The sequence below is a fragment of the Triturus cristatus genome, chromosome 2_2 (genome assembly GCF_964204655.1).
Source record: "Triturus cristatus chromosome 2_2, aTriCri1.1, whole genome shotgun sequence".
In the NCBI taxonomy this organism is placed as follows: Eukaryota; Metazoa; Chordata; class Amphibia; order Caudata; family Salamandridae; genus Triturus; species Triturus cristatus.
The window spans coordinates 832,507,011-832,514,624 of NC_140582.1; the positions used below are offsets into that span (position 1 = coordinate 832,507,011).

Below are 7,614 nucleotides of genomic sequence, written 5' to 3' on the forward strand. Positions count from 1 at the left end.
CAATATCAACATTCAATTTGGCTAGGTGTGACAAAATTCTTTGACGCTTGATCGGGGAGTTAATACCCTTCACATTCCATGACAAGATATTCAAGGACATAACAATAACCTATCTACATAAAATGTGAAAAACATGACCAAAGAATGAAAAGCCCATGTGTCGTAGAAAAGACATAAAGAAAGAAGAAGAAAGAGAGAGCCAGTGTAGATATGCTGGAGAAGAAGAGAAGAAGAGGATAAATGAGAAACTGAAGAACAGGTGCACCAGGGGGAACAAGGAATGCAACTCTTACATAAGCAAAAGATTTCAGTCAGAGATAGCATGCTAAAATATAAACATGTGAACAAGAATACGAACAAGAGAAGAGGAAGAAGGGAGGGATAAAGGGAAAAACCATCAAATGCGCAAGGAAAACAAATAAGGGAATAGAGAAGGAACATACCTACGAAGGAAGGGTACGAGGAAGGGTGGAGGAGGGAAGGAGCCACATGGGTGGGGCAGCACATCCAGGAGCAGCAAGGCAGGGACCAAGAGACATCATCAAACACGGGGAAAAATTCCTGTAAGACGAAAAAGGAGAACAAGAATTGAAACAAATCAGGAAATCATGCGGGAACCATGACTAACAAGAAAACAAGGGACAACCATCATGCATAAACAATAACAGGCCAGCAAAGTAAGCTTCTGGAAAATCAGACAAATTCGAGTGAACTGCAACTAAGAGAGAGTCTCTGAAAAAGTACAGGATAAAATGCAACAGCCATATAAGGATTATGAAAGCATTAGTCAACCATGGGCAGAGGATGATGATCCGGAGGCATCCATGGCAGACGACTTGTGCGCATTGATGAAACTTTGTAAGCGCACTGGGTCTTCATAGGTTGTAGTCTTGTTGTTATAGGTAACTTTAAATAGACATGGGTGATAAAGGCCATATCGCGCACCCATCGCCCGTAGATCTGCTCTTAGGCTCATAAAAACCTTACGACGGGTGGCTGTGGCTGTAGCATAGTCCTGTGCGAAAAACAAGGGCGTGCCAGACCAGGCTAAATTCGGAGAAGATTTAGCCGCCGCTAGAACCATCAAGAGGTCAGTGTATTCCAAAAAGTAAATAATGACCCCTCTAGGTCTCTGTGAGGAAGAAGCAGAAGAAGGTGGTCGACCCAGCCTGTGAGCACGTTGGATGTTAAGGGCCTTGTCCGATGACAGATGCAAAAGCTTGGGAAGAAACGACTTGAAGAAGGCGATTGGATCAGATCCCTCAAGTCCCTCAACCAGGCCATAAATACGGAGGTTATTGCGCCTATTAATGTTTTCCAACTGTTCCACTTGTTGTTGAAGGTCTGAGACTTGAGACTTTAGGTTTGAGACCACAGAGGATGTCTCTTGAAACGACTGAACAGATTTTTCAATCGAAGTTACCCTAGTTTCCATTTGCGACCAATTATCCGTAAGGACCTGGAGTTTAATATTGGTTTCTTCCATGAAAGGACGCAAGGACCTTATCTCTTCTAACAACAATTCCATGGACACTGGTCCTTAGTGCTTTGGAGGTGAAAGAGAATTTGACTTGAGTCTTTTTGTGGTAGATTTAGAATTATCCGGCGTATTCTTGGAAGGATCCATTGGCGTGTCTGAGCCAGACGAATTAAGAGAGTCTTCCAGTTGCGAAAAAGCAGAGAAAACCTTAGAGTTCTTCACAAGCTGGGGTTTGGTCGAACGAGGCAAGTGCGACATTGATTTAAGTCTACCCATGTAGTAAAGTTGCGAAATGACTGACACAGTAGATGTCACAGGAGCAAAAATGAAGACAACACAAGATATAGCACAGCAGTAAAACGGGGGAAACTGAATATTTTATGAGAGGAATGCGGCCAATTCCATAGCACTTAAGTAAGAACAGTCGTCAAAGCATATATGAAAAAGCAAATGAAGCCATTCATGGGGATATCAAGGTATTATGTATACGGCATATATTGCAGAAAATTGGCATCAGCTCACCGCATAATGTAAAGCGGGTTTAATCCACATGACAAAGGATGACATGAAGTGTCTCGTGACACACCTCTCAGGGATCCGCAGTGAGTAATGGTACCAATAGTAGAGAGCAACCAGGCATGCTTCATAAAGACACCTCACCACTCATAGGCGGATTCAGAGAGCAGCGCAGATATAACAACTATGAAATTATGCCTTGGAAAACAGCTTAGTAGCAGTCATGTGGAGCAGGGGCACTTTATGAAGGGACGCTGTGACTGCGTTGCGCAGAGGACGAGCAGTTCCATACGGCAGAGACTCGGTGCAAGGGAGCAGAAGCAGATGGGTAGCTTATGAGCCCATTAAAAGTGTATAGTTAGGCATTCAAAGCGCTGGGCTAACGGTGGAATAACCGCCACAAAACGCGCGTCATTTAGCGAATCCAAGATGGCGGCCGTATACGAGAAAATCTTGTCAGGACTTACAAGTTCCAGTTGCCGTGTCACAAAGGCATGAAAGGAGTCTCAATGACGCTTGGCGAGGTCAGGACATGTTCCGACACTTCTTCAGTCGGTCGCCTTCAGGAGACGTAAGCAGGAACCGGCTCGTCTCTCAGTACCGCCTCGGAGCTCTACTCGAGCGCCGCCATCACCCGCAGGCGCCAAGCCACGCCCCATGGACACAATCCCTATACTGTAATGGACAATATTGTGAATGATGCTTACCAGGCATTTAACACAAAAGAGACATGATCTCAGTTTCTTATGGATCTCAGAGGTGTGTTTCACATTCTATATTATGAAATCCTTTTGAGCACTCTCCACAAGATTTAGTTCTGATGAAATAGTTAGACACTGGTTCACATATTATCATACAACGAGAACCAGAAAATGTATTGCACACTCACGCTGTCCGTGCATTGTTCAGATTCCGATCACTCTGACTACTAGGACCCATATTTGGAACTCACTGCCAGCTCATATCCGAGTTTTGCACTGACCTAGTAAGATCAAAAGTACCCTTACACGCTGTATGATAAAACTGGAATGAAAGAACAACTAAGATCAGTGGTGACCCCGCTGTTTAAAAGCCAACAACCATTTGTCAACTGTGTAATTATTTTTGTTTTTTGCCATTGGCGCACAGTTGATGTCGGTCTTTCAAAGTACTAGAAATCTAACAGCAACTCCAGATAAGTATCAATAAAGACAGCACATAAAATAACTTGGCACAATTTTAACGTGATAACTTGCCTCAGACATTAAGGGGATAACAATGTGCATGTCAGACATGTTGAAATGAGCACAGCCTTTTAATGAATTATTGTTCTGCTTAGATCAGAAAAAAACAACATAGGGCTGCTTCAAACAAGAAAAAAATAACCGATTAAAGCAATCCTTTCAGCCGGTGAAAACAACATGTGCATCTTTAATTCATTAAAATGCAGCATTCATTAAAATGCAAATTCGCAGTAGTCGCCTACAACTGAGCACTTCTGTTCCATGAATAGTTAGGTTTAGGTTAAGAACCCTTAACTTTATCTCCAGACTGACTCTTTTCTCTTGCAGGAAATGCCTTCCCCTTAGCAATCACTGCATAGGGATGTCTCACAGGGCAGAAAGACGACATTCTCGGTACCTCTCCCGGCTGCATAACTATGTTTGGCAGTGTAGCTTGTCTTGATCAACATCATATCGTGGTGCATGCAGCCACACTTTGGTTACAGCCCGCGGCCTGCAGTCTCGCTTGTAGTGATGCCAGGGCTTCTGAGCTACTACACAGCTCTGTAACAGGACCGGGCGGCAACTACTGACTGCAGGCAGAGCTTTTTGATCGTGCGCTGCTGAAAAGGAAATCATTTCTGAAAAATGTACATGCATATTGCTGCACTGCAGCACGTATCATCACTACTACTTACTTCAACTTCAGGCCGTGAGCCATGGGAATTCAGGTTTGCCGCCCGCCACCTGAGTCCAGTGACAAAGTCCTAGCTGCTGCTGCAATGATCCCTCGACTCGTTAAACTTACTGAATGTGAGCCACGCGGCGGCTGCCCTGTGCGAGCTCATGATTTGCGCAATACCACCCAGCCTCCAACTAATTCTGAAGTCAAGTGAGCACTAAAGGACGTCCTCACGTAACGAGCCACAAGCCTGCGTAAGCAGCGCACGCACACCACGCACACAGCACACGCTGCCAGCCACTCCAGTCTGCTTTAAAAGTACTAGGCAGCGCTAACTGCTTGACAGCCAGGCGCTATGCCTATAATGCGTGACAATACATTTTAGTGCGGTGAAGTGGAGCACCACACTGAAATGCATTAGTCTAACGCCTGAAGGGTGATACTTGGCAGCAGCGGCGTCACTAGGGTTGGTGTCACCCAGTGCGGTAACTCATGGTGTGGTGTCACCCCCTCACGACTTACCCCATAATGGACCTCCGCCGGTGCCAAATAACGGGAGCATACAGAATCCTTAGTAACGTTTGTAAATTTAGGTCCTATATTTACAAAGGCCATAGAAGAAAAATTGAATTCAAGGTCGGAGGTAAAAGATTGTAAGAAGTTAAGAACTAAGAAGTAAGAACTACATAGAAAATATGTTACTTTTTTATTTTTATTTTAACATTAAACTTTACATTTTAAATTTTACTGTTACAGGAGATAAGGTTGTAACCGTTCTGTATCGGGTTTGCACAATCAGCAGCTGCCAGAATAGTATGCAACAGTACAAATTACAATGTCAAATCTCGACTAATCAGAACTTTCCTTTCCTGGCCTTTAAAGCTGCAAACATGTTAATTACTTCATCGAAATCAACTCCTTTCGCCAAATCACTTTCAGTTGATAATATTGCAAGATCAGAAATCCTTGACTGTCCCATGGGAGAGCGCAAATAATTCTTTATAAACTTCAGCTTTGAAAAACTCCTCTCACATGAAGCCACAGACACTCAGATCGTAAGAAATATTTGTAGGCTCATTGAGAGATATGGGAGAGATTCTAAGAAGTCCCATTCAGCTATGAATTTCAAAACGTCAAATACTGACCAGTCTTTGGCTTCTTCGAGATCAATCTCTGCTGCCTTCAGGTGCCTTCTCAGCCTTGGTATTTCTAATAAAAGCTCTCCTTCGGATAACTCATCATAGAAAGTGGACAATTTTGGAATGGACACCAGTAACTCTTCTTCAGTGGCAGATATCAAACTCTTAGCTTGAACAGCCTCAAACATAGCTGCTACTTCCTTGATGGCTCTTGATCTGATCTGGAGTTCAGAATGGAAACGATCAGTACACTCAAGCATCGCCCTCTCGATTTCTTCTTGCAGAGTTACTCCAGCATCTCTCGTCTTCTCACCTGTCATCCTCTTCTTGAACCTGGGTCTGCTCGCTACTGAAATTCCATATTGGTCTGATTTTAAAAGCGCCTGTTCAATTGCCTGCTCCAGTAGATGATTGCGCTGCTTATTCAGAAAAAGTCTTAGCGTCTCTAGCTTTGTCACCACCTTGTCAAGAGTTAAGCCCTTAGTCTGAAGGGACAGCTGTGTAAGACTAACTTCTTCAAGTACATCACACCAAAAGTAAAGGTAGCACAGAAATGTGAAATTGCAGACAGCAGGCAAAAGACCTCGGGCTGTACCTCTTGTGTCTAAATTTTCATCTGGATCACATAGAGCTTCAAATGCCGCCACACATTAAACAAATTTTTCTTTCACTGCCTTTACTGCAGCATGATGAGCACTCCAGCATGTTGTTGATAGTCTTTTCACTGAGACTCCAGTGTGGTCCATTAAAACATCCCATCGGTGAGTGGAAGCAGCAAAGAAGGAAAACATTGTCTCAAGAGTTCCAAAAAAAGTCACACACAAAGCATTTTCAGCAAAAGAGTGTTGGCCGCACAAGTTAAGCGAATGGTCCACACATCCATTAAAAATAGCTTTCGTGTTCTTTCTTTTCAAAATGGCTTGTACACCCCCATGGATTCCAGCCATAGTGGCAGCATTATCGTAACCTTGAGCGCGGCACATCATAATGTCGAGTCAATCACTTTCCAGATTTTTAAGAATATCAGAACTGAGGTCAACTGCTTTTTTCCCCTTTAAATGGAAAAATCCCAGAAACACTTCTTTTACTTCAATTTTCACATATCTGATCACTTCGGACATTTGGTCAGTGTGTGATGTGTCAGGTGTGCTATCGAACATGATCCCAAAATACCTGGCAGATTTTATATCCATGACAAGCTTCTCCTTCACATGTTTTGCTAGGACCTGTATAAATTCATTCTGAGTTTTTGGTGCAAGATAAGATACTGATGCTTTGAGTTTACATGTGCTTCGCTTTATTCTCATTAGGTGCTCTTTCAGCACTTGGTCATATTTAGAAAGCATCTCAACCATTTCAAGAAAGTTTCCTTTATTCAATGAAGATTCATCTTCATTTTGGCCCCGGAATGCCAGATTCTGCTTGGCAAGAAACAATGTGATATCGTGCAACCTGTGCAAGATGTCTCTCCACTTTTTCTTCCCTATGTCCATCAAAGAAATACTTTTGGCGTCAATTGTTTTGTGCAGTCTAAGTCCTGCAGCCAATGTTTTGCATTTTTCAAGGCAATGTAAGTGCTCTTCAGATGTCTCATGATTATGCACTTTCGGGCTCAGTTTCCACCACATCTGAAACCCAGTCACAAATTTGGATGTCGTGTCTGCAGCATTAGCGGCAAAGAGTCGGCAGCAAAAACAATAAACAATATAATTTCTCACTGACGAGTGAGTAAACCATCCATGACCGCAACACTTTCTCGCCATTTGGCATCACCTTGTAAAACCAATCTTTTGATAGCTGGCAAACATCTCCTTTTGCTTTTGGATCTTGCCTTGTCGCAGTTCTGAAAGGGCCATCTTTGTTCTGGAAAGAAGCACTTCCTCTTTTGATGATTACAACCCGCTAATGATCTGGAACTGGAATATTCCAAAAAGAAGCATCATCTAAAATATTCCAATTTTCCCCCTCAACCTCATTCATCATCTTATTTACAGTATCATGGTAAGAGTCACTTTCAGTACTTTCTTCTGCTTCAAATTCATTTTTTTTTTTTTTTTTTTTTAATTATTTTTATTGCAGGAATCATTAAATCGTTACATAATCGGCCAGCATTATATATCAAGCCAGTTCAATGAGACACAACCCTCCGTCCCCCCACCGTGAGTCGCTTACACAGCCATTTAGCCCACAACCCTAGGGTCGGGCGGCGGAATTCAATGGGGGCTCAGAAGGATGTCGAAGCTGGCCTGGATGACCCACTGTCCGTCATCTGCTTTTCCAAACAAGCCTATAAACCCAAAAAGAACACCCCCCCCTTAAAACGCTACAAACCCAGGAAAACCCACCCACCCCCGCCATCCGCGCACGGCAACAGCCGCAACAGGATCTACTAAGGGACCCATGGGGAGAGCAACAAAGCTGAAAAGTGCAATCGTCTATCGGGACTCGGGGCGAGCCGCTTCCTCATGTTCAGAGTCGCTGGGGGCGCAATAATCCCTAAGGGCCTGCACTAACATCTCCCATTCCAGCGCTGCCTCCTGTGCCTTCTCATTACGCTGCCTCCAAGCTAGCTGGTATCTTAGCGTGCTCTCTCCC

The 7,614-nt window shown here is 43.6% G+C and overlaps 1 pseudogene; it reads right to left on the minus strand.

Annotated features, from left to right (window-relative positions):
* Window positions 1-5,669: 5,669 nt before the first annotated feature.
* LOC146862850 (zinc finger MYM-type protein 1-like) lies at window positions 5,670-6,999 on the minus strand (annotated as a pseudogene).
* Between the last annotated feature and the right edge of the window lie 615 nt (window positions 7,000-7,614).